Genomic DNA, 19,155 nt, shown 5'->3' on the forward strand with positions numbered 1-19,155 from the left:
TCCCGAAACTCATCCTAGCATTGGTTCTTACATTTAAGTCAAAAAAATTTTTTTGCTCCTGAGCAGCTTTTTTTCTGACCGCGGCATCACGCGTTTTCTTCCTTGGGCACCAAAAACACTCAATTTTTAAAAGCAGCAAATAATAACATTTTTAAGCATGGAATTCCACCCCGAAACTCATCCTAGCATTGGTTCTTACATTTAAGTAAAAAAATAATTTTTGCTCCTGAGCAGCTTTTTTTCTGACCGCGGCATTACGCGTTTCCTTCCTTGGGCACCAAAAACACTCAATTTTTAAAAACAGCAAATAATTACATTTTTAAGCATGGAATTCCATCCCGAAACTCATCCTAGCATTGGTTCTTACATTTAAGTCAAAAAAATTTTTTTGCTCCTGAGCAGCTTTTTTTCTGACCACGGCATCACGCGTTTTCTTCCTTGGGCACCAAAAACACTCAATTTTTAAAAGCAGCAAATAATAACATTTTTAAGCATGGAATTCCACCCCGAAACTCATCCTAGCATTGGTTCTTACATTTAAGTCAAAAAAAATTTTTTGCTCCTGAGCAGGTTTTTTTCAGACCGCGGCATCACGCGTTTTCTTCCGCGGGCACCAAAAACACTCAATTTTTTAAAACAGCAAATAATAACATTTTTAAGCATGGAATTCCAGCCTGAAACTCATCCTAGCATCCGCTTTTACATTTAAGTCAAAAAAAAATTTTTGCTCCTGAGCAGCTTTTTTTCTGACCGCGGCATCACGCGTTTTCTTCCTCGGGCACCAAAAACACTCGATTTTTAAAAGCAGCAAATAATAACATTTTTAAGCATGGAATTCCACCCCGAAACTCATCCTAGCATTGGTTCTTACATTTAAGTCAAAAAATTTTTTTTCCTCCTGAGCAGCTTGTTTTCTGACCGCGGCATCACACGTTTTCTTCCTCGGGCACCAAAAACACTCGATTTTTAAAAACAGCAAATAATAACATTTTTAAGCATGGAATTCCACCCCGAAATTCATCCTAGCACTGATTTTTACATTTAAGTCAAAAAATTTTTTTCCTCCTGAGCAGCTTTTTTTCTGACCGCGGCATCACACGTTTTCTTCCTTGCGCACTAAAAACACTCAATTTTTAAAAACAGCAAATAATAACATTTTTAAGCATGGAATTCCACTCCGAAACTCATCCTAGCATTGGTTCTTACATTTAAGTAAAAAAATAATTTTTGCTCCTGAGCAGCTTTTTTTCTGACCGCGGCATCACGCGTTTCCTTCCTTGGGCACCAAAAACACTCAATTTTTAAAAACAGCAAATAATAACATTTTTAAGCATGGAATTCCACCCCGAAACTCATTCTAGCATTGGTTCTTACATTTAAGTCAAAAAAATTTTTTTTCTCCTGAGCAGCTTTTTTTCTGACCGCGGCATCACGCGTTTTCTTCCTTCGGCACCAAAAACACTAAATTTTTAAAAACAGCAAATAATAACATTTTTAAGCATGGAATTCCACCCTGAAACTCATCCTAGCATCCGCTTTTACATTTAAGTCAAAAAAATTTTTTTTCTCCTGAGCAGTTTTTTTTCTGACCGTGGCATCACGCGTTTTCTTCCTTGGGCACCAAAAACACTCAATTTTTTAAAACAGCAAATAATAACATTTTTAAGCATGGAATTCCACCCCGAAACTCATCCTAGCATTGGTTCTTACATTTAAGTCAAAAAATTTTTTTTCCTCCTGAGCAGCTTGTTTTCTGACCGCGGCATCACGTGTTTTCTTCCTCGGGCACCAAAAACACTCGATTTTTAAAAACAGCAAATAATAACATTTTTAAGCATGGAATTCTACCCCGAAACTCATCCTAGCATTGGTTCTTACATTTAAGTCAAAAAAAATTTTTTGCTCCTGAGCAGCTTTTTTTCTGACCGCGGCATTACGCGTTTCCTTCCTTGGGCACCAAAAACACTCAATTTTTAAAAGCAGCAAATAATAACATTTTTAAGCATGGAATTCCACCCCGAAACTCATCCTAGCATTGGTTCTTACATTTAAGTAAAAAAATAATTTTTGCTCCTGAGCAGCTTTTTTTCTGACCGCGGCATTACGCGTTTCCTTCCTTGGGCACCAAAAACACTCAATTTTTAAAAACAGCAAATAATTACATTTTTAAGCATGGAATTCCATCCCGAAACTCATCCTAGCATTGGTTCTTACATTTAAGTCAAAAAATTTTTTTTGCTCCTGAGCAGCTTTTTTTCTGACCACGGCATCACGCGTTTTCTTCCTTGGGCACCAAAAACACTCAATTTTTAAAAGCAGCAAATAATAACATTTTTAAGCATGGAATTCCACCCCGAAACTCATCCTAGCATTGGTTCTTACATTTAAGTCAAAAAAATTTTTTTGCTCCTGAGCAGGTTTTTTTCAGACCGCGGCATCACGCGTTTTCTTCCTCGGGCACCAAAAACACTCGATTTTGAAAAACAGCAAATAATAACATTTTAAAGCATGGAATTCCATCCCGAAACTCATCCTAGCATTGGTTCTTACATTTAAGTCCAAAAAATTTTTTTGCTCCTGAGCAGCTTTTTTTCTGAGCGCGGCTTCACGCGTTTTCTTCCTTGGGCACCAAAAACACTCAATTTTTAAAAACAGCAAATAATTACATTTTTAAGCATGGAATTCCACCCCGAAATTCATCCTAGCACTGATTTTTACATTTAAGTCAAAAAAAATTTTTTCCTCCTGAGCAGCTTTTTTTCTGACCCCGCGCGGCATCACACGTTTTCTTCCTTGCCCACTAAAAACACTCAATTTTTAAAAACAGCAAATAATAACATTTTTAAGCATGGAATTCCACTCCGAAACTCATCCTAGCATTGGTTCTTACATTTAAGTAAAAAAATAATTTTTGCTCCTGAGCAGCTTTTTTTCTGACCGCGGCATCACGCGTTTCCTACCTTGGGCACCAAAAACACTCAATTTTTAAAAACAGCAAATAATAACATTTTTAAGCATGGAATTCCACCCCGAAACTCATTCTAGCATTGGTTCTTACATTTAAGTCAAAAAAATTTTTTTTCTCCTGAGCAGCTTTTTTTCTGACCGCGGCATCACGCGTTTTCTTCCTTCGGCACCAAAAACACTAAATTTTTAAAAACAGCAAATAATAACATTTTTAAGCATGGAATTCCACCCTGAAACTCATCCTAGCATCCGCTTTTACATTTAAGTCAAAAAAAAATTTTTTCTCCTGAGCAGTTTTTTTTCTGACCGTGGCATCACGCGTTTTCTTCCTCGGGCACCAAAAACACTCGATTTTTAAAAGCAGCAAATAATAACATTTTTAAGCATGGAATTCCACCCCGAAACTCATCCTAGCATTGGTTCTTACATTTAAGTCAAAAAATTTTTTTTCCTCCTGAGCAGCTTGTTTTCTGACCGCGGCATCACGTGTTTTCTTCCTCGGGCACCAAAAACACTCGATTTTTAAAAACAGCAAATAATAACATTTTAAAGCATGGAATTCCATCCCGAAACTCATCCTAGCATTGGTTCTTACATTTAAGTCAAAAAAATTTTTTTGCTCCTGAGCAGCTTTTTTTCTGACCGCGGCATCACGCGTTTTCTTCCTTGGGCACCAAAAACACTCAATTTTTAAAAGCAGCAAATAATAACATTTTTAAGCATGGAATTCCACCCCGAAACTCATCCTAGCATTGGTTCTTACATTTAAGTAAAAAAATAATTTTTGCTCCTGAGCAGCTTTTTTTCTGACCGCGGCATTACGCGTTTCCTTCCTTGGGCACCAAAAACACTCAATTTTTAAAAACAGCAAATAATTACATTTTTAAGCATGGAATTCCATCCCGAAACTCATCCTAGCATTGGTTCTTACATTTAAGTCAAAAAAATTTTTTTGCTCCTGAGCAGCTTTTTTTCTGACCACGGCATCACGCGTTTTCTTCCTTGGGCACCAAAAACACTCAATTTTTAAAAGCAGCAAATAATAACATTTTTAAGCATGGAATTCCACCCCGAAACTCATCCTAGCATTGGTTCTTACATTTAAGTCAAAAAAAATTTTTTGCTCCTGAGCAGGTTTTTTTCAGACCGCGGCATCACGCGTTTTCTTCCGCGGGCACCAAAAACACTCAATTTTTTAAAACAGCAAATAATAACATTTTTAAGCATGGAATTCCAGCCTGAAACTCATCCTAGCATCCGCTTTTACATTTAAGTCAAAAAAAAATTTTTGCTCCTGAGCAGCTTTTTTTCTGACCGCGGCATCACGCGTTTTCTTCCTCGGGCACCAAAAACACTCGATTTTTAAAAGCAGCAAATAATAACATTTTTAAGCATGGAATTCCACCCCGAAACTCATCCTAGCATTGGTTCTTACATTTAAGTCAAAAAATTTTTTTTCCTCCTGAGCAGCTTGTTTTCTGACCGCGGCATCACACGTTTTCTTCCTCGGGCACCAAAAACACTCGATTTTTAAAAACAGCAAATAATAACATTTTTAAGCATGGAATTCCACCCCGAAATTCATCCTAGCACTGATTTTTACATTTAAGTCAAAAAATTTTTTTCCTCCTGAGCAGCTTTTTTTCTGACCGCGGCATCACACGTTTTCTTCCTTGCGCACTAAAAACACTCAATTTTTAAAAACAGCAAATAATAACATTTTTAAGCATGGAATTCCACTCCGAAACTCATCCTAGCATTGGTTCTTACATTTAAGTAAAAAAATAATTTTTGCTCCTGAGCAGCTTTTTTTCTGACCGCGGCATCACGCGTTTCCTTCCTTGGGCACCAAAAACACTCAATTTTTAAAAACAGCAAATAATAACATTTTTAAGCATGGAATTCCACCCCGAAACTCATTCTAGCATTGGTTCTTACATTTAAGTCAAAAAAATTTTTTTTCTCCTGAGCAGCTTTTTTTCTGACCGCGGCATCACGCGTTTTCTTCCTTCGGCACCAAAAACACTAAATTTTTAAAAACAGCAAATAATAACATTTTTAAGCATGGAATTCCACCCTGAAACTCATCCTAGCATCCGCTTTTACATTTAAGTCAAAAAAATTTTTTTTCTCCTGAGCAGTTTTTTTTCTGACCGTGGCATCACGCGTTTTCTTCCTTGGGCACCAAAAACACTCAATTTTTTAAAACAGCAAATAATAACATTTTTAAGCATGGAATTCCACCCCGAAACTCATCCTAGCATTGGTTCTTACATTTAAGTCAAAAAATTTTTTTTCCTCCTGAGCAGCTTGTTTTCTGACCGCGGCATCACGTGTTTTCTTCCTCGGGCACCAAAAACACTCGATTTTTAAAAACAGCAAATAATAACATTTTTAAGCATGGAATTCTACCCCGAAACTCATCCTAGCATTGGTTCTTACATTTAAGTCAAAAAAAATTTTTTGCTCCTGAGCAGCTTTTTTTCTGACCGCGGCATTACGCGTTTCCTTCCTTGGGCACCAAAAACACTCAATTTTTAAAAGCAGCAAATAATAACATTTTTAAGCATGGAATTCCACCCCGAAACTCATCCTAGCATTGGTTCTTACATTTAAGTAAAAAAATAATTTTTGCTCCTGAGCAGCTTTTTTTCTGACCGCGGCATTACGCGTTTCCTTCCTTGGGCACCAAAAACACTCAATTTTTAAAAACAGCAAATAATTACATTTTTAAGCATGGAATTCCATCCCGAAACTCATCCTAGCATTGGTTCTTACATTTAAGTCAAAAAATTTTTTTTGCTCCTGAGCAGCTTTTTTTCTGACCACGGCATCACGCGTTTTCTTCCTTGGGCACCAAAAACACTCAATTTTTAAAAGCAGCAAATAATAACATTTTTAAGCATGGAATTCCACCCCGAAACTCATCCTAGCATTGGTTCTTACATTTAAGTCAAAAAAATTTTTTTGCTCCTGAGCAGGTTTTTTTCAGACCGCGGCATCACGCGTTTTCTTCCGCGGGCACCAAAAACACTCAATTTTTAAAAGCAGCAAATAATAAAATTTTTAAGCATGGAATTCCACCCCGAAACTCATCCTAGCATTGGCTCTTACATTTAAGTCAAAAAAATTTTTTTGCTCCTGAGCAGCTTTTTTTCTGACCGCGGCATCACGCGTTTTCTTCCTTGGGCACCAAAAACACTCAATTTTTAAAAGCAGCAAATAATAACATTTTTAAGCATGGAATTCCACGCCGAAACTCATCCTAGAACTGGTTCTTACATTTAAGTCAAAAAATTTTTTTTGCTCCTGAGCAGCTTTTTTTCTGACCGCGGCATCACGCGTTTTCTTCCTCGGGCACCAAAAACACTCAATTTTTAAAAGCAGCAAATAATAACATTTTTAAGCATGGAATTCCACCCCGAAACTCATCCTAGCATTGGTTCTTACATTTAAGTCAAAAAAAATTTTTTGCTCCTGAGCAGCTTTTTTTCTGACCGCGGCATCACGCGTTTTCTTCCTTGGGCACCAAAAACACTCAATTTTTAAAAGCAGCAAATAATAACATTTTTAAGCATGGAATTCCACGCCGAAACTCATCCTAGAACTGGTTCTTACATTTAAGTCAAAAAATTTTTTTTGCTCCTGAGCAGCTTTTTTTATGACCGCGGCATCACGCGTTTTCTTCCTCGGGCACCAAAAACACTCAATTTTTAAAAGCAGCAAATAATAACATTTTTAAGCATGGAATTCCACCCCGAAACTCATCCTAGCATTGGTTCTTACATTTAAGTCAAAATTTTTTTTGCTCCTGAGCAGCTTTTTTTCTGACCGCGGCATCACGCGTTTTCTTCCTCGGGCACCAAAAACACTCAATTTTTAAAAGCAGCAAATAATAACATTTTTAAGCATGGAATTCCACCCCGAAACTCATCCTAGCATTGGTTCTTACATTTAAGTCAAAATTTTTTTTGCTCCTGAGCAGCTTTTTTTCTGACCGCGGCATCACGCGTTTTCTTCCTTGGGCACCAAAAACACTCAATTTTTAAAAGCAGCAAATAATAACATTTTTAAGCATGGAATTCCACCCTGAAACCCATCCTAGCATTGGTTCTTACATTTAAGTCAAAAAATTTTTTTTCCTCCTGAGCAGCTTTTTTTCTGACCGCGGCAATACGCGTTTTCTTACTTGGGCACCAAAAACACTCAATTTTTAAAAGCAGCAATTAATAACATTTTTAAGCATGGAATTCCACCCCGAAACTCATCCTAGAACTGGTTCTTACATTTAAGTCAAAAAAAATTTTTTGCTCCTGAGCAGCTTTTTTTCTGACCGCGGCATCACGCGTTTTCTTCCGCGGGCACCAAAAACACTCAATTTTTAAAAGCAGCAAATAATAACATTTTTAAGCATGGAATTCCACGCCGAAACTCATCCTAGAACTGGTTCTTACATTTAAGTCAAAAAATTTTTTTTGCTCCTGAGCAGCTCTTTTTATGACCGCGGCATCACGCGTTTTCTTCCTCGGGCACCAAAAACACTCAATTTTTAAAAGCAGCAAATAATAACATTTTTAAGCATGGAATTCCACCCCGAAACTCATCCTAGCATTGGTTCTTACATTTAAGTCAAAATTTTTTTTGCTCCTGAGCAGCTTTTTTTCTGACCGCGGCATCACGCGTTTTCTTCCTCGGGCACCAAAAACACTCAATTTTTAAAAGCAGCAAATAATAACATTTTTAAGCATGGAATTCCACCCCGAAACTCATCCTAGCATTGGTTCTTACATTTAAGTCAAAATTTTTTTTGCTCCTGAGCAGCTTTTTTTCTGACCGCGGCATCACGCGTTTTCTTCCTTGGGCACCAAAAACACTCAATTTTTAAAAGCAGCAAATAATAACATTTTTAAGCATGGAATTCCACCCCGAAACCCATCCTAGCATTGGTTCTTACATTTAAGTCAAAAAAAATTTTTTGCTCCTGAGCAGCTTTTTTTCTGACCGCGGTATCACGCGTTTTCTTCCGCGGGCACCAAAAACACTCAATTTTTAAAAGCAGCAAATAATAACATTTTTAAGCATGGAATTCCACCCCGAAACTCATCCTAGCATTGGTTCTTACATATAAGTCAAAAAAATTTTTTTGCTCCTGAGCAGCTTTTTTTCTGACCGCGGCATCACGCGTTTTCTTCCTTGGGCACCAAAAACACTCAATTTTTAAAAGCAGCAAATAATAACATTTTTAAGCATGGAATTCCACGCCGAAACTCATCCTAGAACTGGTTCTTACATTTAAGTCAAAAAATTTTTTTTGCTCCTGAGCAGCTTTTTTTATGACCGCGGCATCACGCGTTTTCTTCCTCGGGCACCAAAAACACTCAATTTTTAAAAGCAGCAAATAATAACATTTTTAAGCATGGAATTCCACCCCGAAACTCATCCTAGCATTGGTTCTTACATTTAAGTCAAAATTTTTTTTGCTCCTGAGCAGCTTTTTTTCTGACCGCGGCATCACGCGTTTTCTTCCTCGGGCACCAAAAACACTCAATTTTTAAAAGCAGCAAATAATAACATTTTTAAGCATGGAATTCCACCCCGAAACTCATCCTAGCATTGGTTCTTACATTTAAGTCAAAATTTTTTTTGCTCCTGAGCAGCTTTTTTTCTGACCGCGGCATCACGCGTTTTCTTCCTTGGGCACCAAAAACACTCAATTTTTAAAAGCAGCAAATAATAACATTTTTAAGCATGGAATTCCACCCTGAAACCCATCCTAGCATTGGTTCTTACATTTAAGTCAAAAAAATTTTTTTCCTCCTGAGCAGCTTTTTTTCTGACCGCGGCAATACGCGTTTTCTTACTTGTGCACCAAAAACACTCAATTTTTAAAAGCAGCAATTAATAACATTTTTAAGCATGGAATTCCACCCCGAAACTCATCCTAGAACTGGTTCTTACATTTAAGTCAAAAAAAATTTTTTGCTCCTGAGCAGCTTTTTTTCTGACCGCGGTATCACGCGTTTTCTTCCGCGGGCACCAAAAACACTCAATTTTTAAAAGCAGCAAATAATAACATTTTTAAGCATGGAATTCCACCCCGAAACTCATCCTAGCATTGGTTCTTACATATAAGTCAAAAAATTTTTTTTGCTCCTGAGCAGCTTTTTTTCTGACCGCGGCATCACGCGTTTTCTTCCTTGGGCACCAAAAACACTCAATTTTTAAAAGCAGCAAATAATAACATTTTTAAGCATGGAATTCCACGCCGAAACTCATCCTAGAACTGGTTCTTACATTTAAGTCAAAAAATTTTTTTTGCTCCTGAGCAGCTTTTTTTATGACCGCGGCATCACGCGTTTTCTTCCTCGGGCACCAAAAACACTCAATTTTTAAAAGCAGCAAATAATAACATTTTTAAGCATGGAATTCCACCCCGAAACTCATCCTAGAACTGGTTCTTACATTTAAGTCAAATTTTTTTTTGCTCCTGAGCAGCTTTTTTTCTGACCGCGGCATCACGCGTTTTCTTCCTCGGGCACCAAAAACACTCAATTTTTAAAAGCAGCAAATAATAACATTTTTAAGCATGGAATTCCACCCCGAAACTCATCCTAGCATTGGTTCTTACATTTAAGTCAAAAATTTTTTTGCTCCTGAGCAGCTTTTTTTCTGACCGCGGCATCACGCGTTTTCTTCCTTGGGCACCAAAAACACTCAATTTTTAAAAGCAGCAAATAATAACATTTTTAAGCATGGAATTCCACCCCGAAACCCATCCTAGCATTGGTTCTTACATTTAAGTCAAAAAATTTTTTTTCCTCCTGAGCAGCTTTTTTTCTGACCGCGGCAATACGCGTTTTCTTACTTGGGCACCAAAAACACTCAATTTTTAAAAGCAGCAATTAATAACATTTTTAAGCATGGAATTCCACCCCGAAACTCATCCTAGAACTGGTTCTTACATTTAAGTCAAAAAAAATTTTTTGCTCCTGAGCAGCTTTTTTTCTGACCGCGGCATCACGCGTTTTCTTCCGCGGGCACCAAAAACACTCAATTTTTAAAAGCAGCAAATAATAACATTTTTAAGCATGGAATTCCACCCCGAAACTCATCCTAGCATTGGTTCTTACATTTAAGTCAAAAAAATTTTTTTGCTCCTGAGTAGCTTTTTTTCTGACCGCGGCATCACGCGTTTTCTTCCGCGGGCACCAAAAACACTCAATTTTTAAAAGCAGCAAATAATAACATTTTTAAGCATGGAATTCCACCCCGAAACCCATCCTAGGATTGGTTCTTACATTTAAGTCAAAAAAAATTTTTTCCTCCTGAGCAGCTTTTTTTCTGACCGCGGCATCACGCGTTTTCTTCCTTGGGCACCAAAAACACTCAATTTTTAAAAGCAGCAATTAATAACATTTTTAAGCATGGAATTCCACCCCGAAACTCATCCTAGCATTGGTTCTTACATTTAAGTCAAAAAAATTTTTTTGCTCCTGAGCAGCTTTTTTTCTGACCGCGGCATCACGCGTTTTCTTCCGCGGGCACCAAAAACACTCAATTTTTAAAAGCAGCAAATAATAACATTTTTAAGCATGGAATTCCACCCCGAAACTCATTCTAGCATTGGTTCTTACATTTAAGTCAAAAAAATTTTTTTCCTCCTGAGCAGCTTTTTTTCTGACCGCGGCATCACGCGTTTTCTTCCTCGGGCACCAAAAACACTCAATTTTTAAAAGCAGCAAATAATAACATTTTTAAGCATGGAATTCCACGCCGAAACTCATCCTAGAACTGGTTCTTACATTTAAGTCAAAAAATTTTTTTTGCTCCTGAGCAGCTTTTTTTATGACCGCGGCATCACGCGTTTTCTTCCTCGGGCACCAAAAACACTCAATTTTTAAAAGCAGCAAATAATAACATTTTTAAGCATGGAATTCCACCCCGAAACTCATCCTAGCATTGGTTCTTACATTTAAGTCAAAAAATTTTTTGCTCCTGAGCAGCTTTTTTTCTGACCGCGGCATCACGCGTTTTCTTCCGCGGGCACCAAAAACACTCAATTTTTAAAAGCAGCAAATAATAAAATTTTTAAGCATGGAATTCCACCCCGAAACTCATCCTAGCATTGGCTCTTACATTTAAGTCAAAAAAATTTTTTTGCTCCTTAGCAGCTTTTTTTCTGACCGCGGCATCACGCGTTTTCTTCCTCGGGCACCAAAAACACTCAATTTTTAAAAGCAGCAAATAATAACATTTTTAAGCATGGAATTCCACCCCGAAACTCATCCTAGCATTGGTTCTTATATTTAAGTCAAAAAAATTTTTTTGCTTCAGAGCGGCTTTTTTTCTGACCGCGGCATCACGCGTTTTCTTCCTTGGGCACCAAAAACACTCAATTTTTAAAAGCAGCAAATAATAAAATTTTTAAGCATGGAATTCCACCCCGAAACTCATCCTAGCATTGGCTCTTACATTTAAGTCAAAAAAATTTTTTTGCTCCTGAGCAGCTTTTTTTCTGACCGCGGCATCACGCGTTTTCTTCCTTGGGCACCAAAAACACTCAATTTTTAAAAGCAGCAAATAATAACATTTTTAAGCATGGAATTCCACGCCGAAACTCATCCTAGAACTGGTTCTTACATTTAAGTCAAAAAAATTTTTTTGCTCCTGAGCAGCTTTTTTTCTGACCGCGGCATCACGCGTTTTCTTCCTCGGGCACCAAAAACACTCAATTTTTAAAAGCAGCAAATAATAACATTTTTAAGCATGGAATTCCACCCCGAAACTCATCCTAGCATTGGTTCTTACATTTAAGTCAAAAAAATTTTTTTGCTCCTTAGCAGCTTTTTTTCTGACCGCGGCATCACGCGTTTTCTTCCTCGGGCACCAAAAACACTCAATTTTTAAAAGCAGCAAATAATAACATTTTTAAGCATGGAATTCCACCCCGAAACTCATCCTAGCATTGGTTCTTACATTTAAGTCAAAAAAAATTTTTTGCTCCTGAGCAGCTTTTTTTCTGACCGCGGCATCACGCGTTTTCTTCCTCGGGCACCAAAAACACTCAATTTTTAAAAGCAGCAAATAATAACATTTTTAAGCATGGAATTCCACCCCGAAACTCATCCTAGCATTGGTTCTTACATATAACTCAAAAAATTTTTTTTGCTCCTGAGCAGCTTTTTTTCTGACCGCGGCATCACGCGTTTTCTTCCTTGGGCACCAAAAACACTCAATTTTTAAAAGCAGCAAATAATAACATTTTTAAGCATGGAATTCCACGCCGAAACTCATCCTAGAACTGGTTCTTACATTTAAGTCAAAAAATTTTTTTTGCTCCTGAGCAGCTTTTTTTATGACCGCGGCATCACGCGTTTTCTTCCTCGGGCACCAAAAACACTCAATTTTTAAAAGCAGCAAATAATAACATTTTTAAGCATGGAATTCCACCCCGAAACTCATCCTAGCATTGGTTCTTACATTTAAGTCAAAATTTTTTTTGCTCCTGAGTAGCTTTTTTTCTGACCGCGGCATCACGCGTTTTCTTCCTCGGGCACCAAAAACACTCAATTTTTAAAAGCAGCAAATAATAACATTTTTAAGCATGGAATTCCACCCCGAAACTCATCCTAGCATTGGTTCTTACATTTAAGTCAAAATTTTTTTTGCTCCTGAGCAGCTTTTTTTCTGACCGCGGCATCACGCGTTTTCTTCCTTGGGCACCAAAAACACTCAATTTTTAAAAGCAGCAAATAATAACATTTTTAAGCATGGAATTCCACCCCGAAACCCATCCTAGCATTGGTTCTTACATTTAAGTCAAAAAAATTTTTTTCCTCCTGAGCAGCTTTTTTTCTGACCGCGGCAATACGCGTTTTCTTACTGGGGCACCAAAAACACTCAATTTTTAAAAGCAGCAATTAATAACATTTTTAAGCATGGAATTCCACCCCGAAACTCATCCTAGAACTGGTTCTTACATTTAAGTCAAAAAAATTTTTTTGCTCCTGAGCAGCTTTTTTTCTGACCGCGGCATCACGCGTTTTCTTCCGCGGGCACCAAAAACACTCAATTTTTAAAAGCAGCAAATAATAACATTTTTAAGCATGGAATTCCACCCCGAAACTCATCCTAGCATTGGTTCTTACATTTAAGTCAAAAAAATTTTTTTGCTCCTGAGCAGCTTTTTTTCTGACCGCGGCATCACGCGTTTTCTTCCGCGGGCACCAAAAACACTCAATTTTTAAAAGCAGCAAATAATAACATTTTTAAGCATGGAATTCCACCCCGAAACCCATCCTAGCATTGGTTCTTACATTTAAGTCAAAAAATTTTTTTTCCTCCTGAGCAGCTTTTTTTCTGACCGCGGCATCACGCGTTTTCTTCCTTGGGCACCAAAAACACTCAATTTTTAAAAGCAGCAATTAATAACATTTTTAAGCATGGAATTCCACCCCGAAACTCATCCTAGCATTGGTTCTTACATTTAAGTCAAAAAAATTTTTTTGCTCCTGAGCAGCTTTTTTTCTGACCGCGGCATCACGCGTTTTCTTCCGCGGGCACCAAAAACACTCAATTTTTAAAAGCAGCAAATAATAACATTTTTAAGCATGGAATTCCACCCCGAAACTCATCCTAGCATTGGTTCTTACATTTAAGTCAAAAAAATTTTTTTCCTCCTGAGCAGCTTTTTTTCTGACCGCGGCATCACGCGTTTTCTTCCTTGCGCACTAAAAACACTCAATTTTTAAAAACAGCAAATAATAACATTTTTAAGCATGGAATTCCACTCCGAAACTCATCCTAGCATTGGTTCTTACATTTAAGTAAAAAAATAATTTTTGCTCCTGAGCAGCTTTTTTTCTGACCGCGGCATCACGCGTTTCCTTCCTTGGGCACCAAAAACACTCAATTTTTAAAAACAGCAAATAATAACATTTTTAAGCATGGAATTCCACCCCGAAACTCATTCTAGCATTGGTTCTTACATTTAAGTCAAAAAAATTTTTTTTCTCCTGAGCAGCTTTTTTTCTGACCGCGGCATCACGCGTTTTCTTCCTTCGGCACCAAAAACACTAAATTTTTAAAAACAGCAAATAATAACATTTTTAAGCATGGAATTCCACCCTGAAACTCATCCTAGCATCCGCTTTTACATTTAAGTCAAAAAAAATTTTTTTCTCCTGAGCAGTTTTTTTTCTGACCGTGGCATCACGCGTTTTCTTCCTTGGGCACCAAAAACACTCAATTTTTTAAAACAGCAAATAATAACATTTTTAAGCATGGAATTCCACCCCGAAACTCATCCTAGCATTGGTTCTTACATTTAAGTCAAAAAAATTTTTTTCCTCCTGAGCAGCTTGTTTTCTGACCGCGGCATCACGTGTTTTCTTCCTCGGGCACCAAAAACACTCGATTTTTAAAAACAGCAAATAATAACATTTTTAAGCATGGAATTCTACCCCGAAACTCATCCTAGCATTGGTTCTTACATTTAAGTCAAAAAAAATTTTTTGCTCCTGAGCAGCTTTTTTTCTGACCGCGGCATTACGCGTTTCCTTCCTTGGGCACCAAAAACACTCAATTTTTAAAAGCAGCAAATAATAACATTTTTAAGCATGGAATTCCACCCCGAAACTCATCCTAGCATTGGTTCTTACATTTAAGTAAAAAAATAATTTTTGCTCCTGAGCAGCTTTTTTTCTGACCGCGGCATTACGCGTTTCCTTCCTTGGGCACCAAAAACACTCAATTTTTAAAAACAGCAAATAATTACATTTTTAAGCATGGAATTCCATCCCGAAACTCATCCTAGCATTGGTTCTTACATTTAAGTCAAAAAATTTTTTTTGCTCCTGAGCAGCTTTTTTTCTGACCACGGCATCACGCGTTTTCTTCCTTGGGCACCAAAAACACTCAATTTTTAAAAGCAGCAAATAATAACATTTTTAAGCATGGAATTCCACCCCGAAACTCATCCTAGCATTGGTTCTTACATTTAAGTCAAAAAAATTTTTTTGCTCCTGAGCAGGTTTTTTTCAGACCGCGGCATCACGCGTTTTCTTCCGCGGGCACCAAAAACACTCAATTTTTAAAAGCAGCAAATAATAAAATTTTTAAGCATGGAATTCCACCCCGAAACTCATCCTAGCATTGGCTCTTACATTTAAGTCAAAAAAATTTTTTTGCTCCTGAGCAGCTTTTTTTCTGACCGCGGCATCACGCGTTTTCTTCCTTGGGCACCAAAAACACTCAATTTTTAAAAGCAGCAAATAATAACATTTTTAAGCATGGAATTCCACGCCGAAACTCATCCTAGAACTGGTTCTTACATTTAAGTCAAAAAATTTTTTTTGCTCCTGAGCAGCTTTTTTTCTGACCGCGGCATCACGCGTTTTCTTCCTCGGGCACCAAAAACACTCAATTTTTAAAAGCAGCAAATAATAACATTTTTAAGCATGGAATTCCACCCCGAAACTCATCCTAGCATTGGTTCTTACATTTAAGTCAAAAAAAATTTTTTGCTCCTGAGCAGCTTTTTTTCTGACCGCGGCATCACGCGTTTTCTTCCTCGGGCACCAAAAACACTCAATTTTTAAAAGCAGCAAATAATAACATTTTTAAGCATGGAATTCCACCCCGAAACTCATCCTAGCATTGGTTGTTACATATAAGTCAAAAATTTTTTTTTGCTCCTGAGCAGCTTTTTTTCTGACCGCGGCATCACGCGTTTTCTTCCTTGGGCACCAAAAACACTCAATTTTTAAAAGCAGCAAATAATAACATTTTTAAGCATGGAATTCCACGCCGAAACTCATCCTAGAACTGGTTCTTACATTTAAGTCAAAAAATTTTTTTTGCTCCTGAGCAGCTTTTTTTATGACCGCGGCATCACGCGTTTTCTTCCTCGGGCACCAAAAACACTCAATTTTTAAAAGCAGCAAATAATAACATTTTTAAGCATGGAATTCCACCCCGAAACTCATCCTAGCATTGGTTCTTACATTTAAGTCAAAATTTTTTTTGCTCCTGAGCAGCTTTTTTTCTGACCGCGGCATCACGCGTTTTCTTCCTCGGGCACCAAAAACACTCAATTTTTAAAAGCAGCAAATAATAACATTTTTAAGCATGGAATTCCACCCCGAAACTCATCCTAGCATTGGTTCTTACATTTAAGTCAAAAAATTTTTTGCTCCTGAGCAGCTTTTTTTCTGACCGCGGCATCACGCGTTTTCTTCCTTGGGCACCAAAAACACTCAATTTTTAAAAGCAGCAAATAATAACATTTTTAAGCATGGAATTCCACCCTGAAACCCATCCTAGCATTGGTTCTTACATTTAAGTCAAAAAATTTTTTTTCCTCCTGAGCAGCTTTTTTTCTGACCGCGGCAATACGCGTTTTCTTACTTGGGCACCAAAAACACTCAATTTTTAAAAGCAGCAATTAATAACATTTTTAAGCATGGAATTCCACCCCGAAACTCATCCTAGCATTGGTTCTTACATTTAAGTCAAAAAAATTTTTTTGCTCCTGAGCAGCTTTTTTTCTGACCGCGGCATCACGCGTTTTCTTCCGCGGGCACCAAAAACACTCAATTTTTAAAAGCAGCAAATAATAACATTTTTAAGCATGGAATTCCACCCCGAAACTCATCCTAGCATTGGTTCTTACATTTAAGTCAAAAAAATTTTTTTCCTCCTGAGCAGCTTTTTTTCTGACCGCGGCATCACGCGTTTTCTTCCTTGCGCACTAAAAACACTCAATTTTTAAAAACAGCAAATAATAACATTTTTAAGCATGGAATTCCACTCCGAAACTCATCCTAGCATTGGTTCTTACATTTAAGTAAAAAAATAATTTTTGCTCCTGAGCAGCTTTTTTTCTGACCGCGGCATCACGCGTTTCCTTCCTTGGGCACCAAAAACACTCAATTTTTAAAAACAGCAAATAATAACATTTTTAAGCATGGAATTCCACCCCGAAACTCATTCTAGCATTGGTTCTTACATTTAAGTCAAAAAAATTTTTTTTCTCCTGAGCAGCTTTTTTTCTGACCGCGGCATCACGCGTTTTCTTCCTTCGGCACCAAAAACACTAAATTTTTAAAAACAGCAAATAATAACATTTTTAAGCATGGAATTCCACCCTGAAACTCATCCTAGCATCCGCTTTTACATTTAAGTCAAAAAAAATTTTTTTCTCCTGAGCAGTTTTTTTTCTGACCGTGGCATCACGCGTTTTCTTCCTTGGGCACCAAAAACACTCAATTTTTTAAAACAGCAAATAATAACATTTTTAAGCATGGAATTCCACCCCGAAACTCATCCTAGCATTGGTTCTTACATTTAAGTCAAAAAATTTTTTTTCCTCCTGAGCAGCTTGTTTTCTGACCGCGGCATCACGTGTTTTCTTCCTCGGGCACCAAAAACACTCGATTTTTAAAAACAGCAAATAATAACATTTTTAAGCATGGAATTCTACCCCGAAACTCATCCTAGCATTGGTTCTTACATTTAAGTCAAAAAAAATTTTTTGCTCCTGAGCAGCTTTTTTTCTGACCGCGGCATTACGCGTTTCCTTCCTTGGGCACCAAAAACACTCAATTTTTAAAAGCAGCAAATAATAACATTTTTAAGCATGGAATTCCACCCCGAAACTCATCCTAGCATTGGTTCTTACATTTAAGTAAAAAAATAATTTTTGCTCCTGAGCAGCTTTTTTTCTGACCGCGGCATTACGCGTTTCCTTCCTTGGGCACCAAAAACACTCAATTTTTAAAAACAGCAAATAATTACATTTTTAAGCATGGAATTCCATCCCGAAACTCATCCTAGCATTGGTTCTTACATTTAAGTCAAAAAATTTTTTTTGCTCCTGAGCAGCTTTTTTTCTGACCACGGCATCACGCGTTTTCTTCCTTGGGCACCAAAAACACTCAATTTTTAAAAGCAGCAAATAATAACATTTTTAAGCATGGAATTCCACCCCGAAACTCATCCTAGCATTGGTTCTTACATTTAAGTCAAAAAAATTTTTTTGCTCCTGAGCAGGTTTTTTTCAGACCGCGGCATCACGCGTTTTCTTCCGCGGGCACCAAAAACACTCAATTTTTAAAAGCAGCAAATAATAAAATTTTTAAGCATGGAATTCCACCCCGAAACTCATCCTAGCATTGGCTCTTACATTTAAGTCAAAAAAATTTTTTTGCTCCTGAGCAGCTTTTTTTCTGACCGCGGCATCACGCGTTTTCTTCCTTGGGCACCAAAAACACTCAATTTTTAAAAGCAGCAAATAATAACATTTTTAAGCATGGAATTCCACGCCGAAACTCATCCTAGAACTGGTTCTTACATTTAAGTCAAAAAATTTTTTTTGCTCCTGAGCAGCTTTTTTTCTGACCGCGGCATCACGCGTTTTCTTCCTCGGGCACCAAAAACACTCAATTTTTAAAAGCAGCAAATAATAACATTTTTAAGCATGGAATTCCACCCCGAAACTCATCCTAGCATTGGTTCTTACATTTAAGTCAAAAAAAATTTTTTGCTCCTGAGCAGCTTTTTTTCTGACCGCGGCATCACGCGTTTTCTTCCTCGGGCACCAAAAACACTCAATTTTTAAAAGCAGCAAATAATAACATTTTTAAGCATGGAATTCCACCCCGAAACTCATCCTAGCATTGGTTGTTACATATAAGTCAAAAATTTTTTTTTGCTCCTGAGCAGCTTTTTTTCTGACCGCGGCATCACGCGTTTTCTTCCTTGGGCACCAAAAACACTCAATTTTTAAAAGCAGCAAATAATAACATTTTTAAGCATGGAATTCCACGCCGAAACTCATCCTAGAACTGGTTCTTACATTTAAGTCAAAAAATTTTTTTTGCTCCTGAGCAGCTTTTTTTATGACCGCGGCATCACGCGTTTTCTTCCTCGGGCACCAAAAACACTCAATTTTTAAAAGCAGCAAATAATAACATTTTTAAGCATGGAATTCCACCCCGAAACTCATCCTAGCATTGGTTCTTACATTTAAGTCAAAATTTTTTTTGCTCCTGAGCAGCTTTTTTTCTGACCGCGGCATCACGCGTTTTCTTCCTCGGGCACCAAAAACACTCAATTTTTAAAAGCAGCAAATAATAACATTTTTAAGCATGGAATTCCACCCCGAAACTCATCCTAGCATTGGTTCTT

Source organism: Pantherophis guttatus, chromosome 13 (genome assembly GCF_059756535.1).
Source record: "Pantherophis guttatus breed Tessera chromosome 13, ASM5975653v1, whole genome shotgun sequence".
Taxonomy (NCBI): Eukaryota; Metazoa; Chordata; class Lepidosauria; order Squamata; family Colubridae; genus Pantherophis; species Pantherophis guttatus.